At 36.4% G+C, this 762-nt stretch overlaps 1 protein-coding gene across 4 annotated transcripts in view; it reads right to left on the bottom strand.

Annotated features, from left to right (window-relative positions):
- Positions 1–335: 335 nt before the first annotated feature.
- Positions 336–762, bottom strand: part of MEIS2 (Meis homeobox 2) — a 202276-nt gene continuing 201849 nt past the window's right edge. For all 4 annotated transcript variants that reach the window (XM_070425341.1, XM_070425325.1, XM_070425333.1 and 1 more), the window contains one exon: positions 336–762. This exon is cut by the window's right edge and continues 996 nt beyond it. The gene's annotated coding sequence lies outside the window, so the exon portion shown is untranslated.

The following is a 762-nucleotide window of genomic DNA, read 5'->3' as shown; positions in this document are numbered from 1 at the left end:
AGCTTTATCTAGAAGTATATTTTTTAACATGCATTTAAAAAGGAGGTTGGACACCTTGAAGGTGATCGTTCAATCTGGCGCGCTCTCGCACACACACACACACACACACACACACACACACACGATTTCATACCTTTAGAAGTTTTCTGCTGGGAGAATTTACAGGCCAAATATACACCAAAAGGCTATTGATGGTTACCTTAAAAGTTCTTGCTAAGTTTCCAATAAACTCAACTTCCCATGATAAAACCATCACCTATTCTGAACACCATATACGGTAGGCACTGCACCACCTTGCCTTAGAACTATGAAAAACACAAAAGCCTAACAAAAAATCAAAAATGAAATATTTATTACCGCATTTTGTGACTTAACACCTTTTTTTTTAACATAACGTCACAGTCCTCATACAAGTATTTTAATGTAAATTTGACAAAGCTTAAAGGTAACAGCATTTTCTTCTAGTGAGGAACACGTGCTGAGAAAAGAAGAATTCATGGACATACAATACCAATTCCACAGCAGATCTGATACTAGCAAAAACATTCTTTTTTTTTTCAATTGAGGTAAACACATAGAATATCTAACATGAAACAATTAATAGACCGAACTCTGTACGAAGTTTGTTACAGTATTCTCTTGCTCCTTTTTTTTTTATCCCCCAAGCTTTGAGTTTCCGATCAAGTCCTAGTTGTGGTGCTATGACCATTGACTTTTTCTGTTGAGGAAAGCTGCCCAACTTAAGATTGTTCTGTCCACAGC

The sequence above is a fragment of the Myotis yumanensis genome, unplaced genomic scaffold (genome assembly GCF_028538775.1).
Source record: "Myotis yumanensis isolate MYYU_CA2020_CCGP unplaced genomic scaffold, mMyoYum1.0.hap1 SCAF_1, whole genome shotgun sequence".
Classification (NCBI taxonomy): Eukaryota; Metazoa; Chordata; class Mammalia; order Chiroptera; family Vespertilionidae; genus Myotis; species Myotis yumanensis.
Note: the sequence above shows the minus strand (reverse complement) of the source record. Positions and strands in the feature narration are given on the sequence as shown.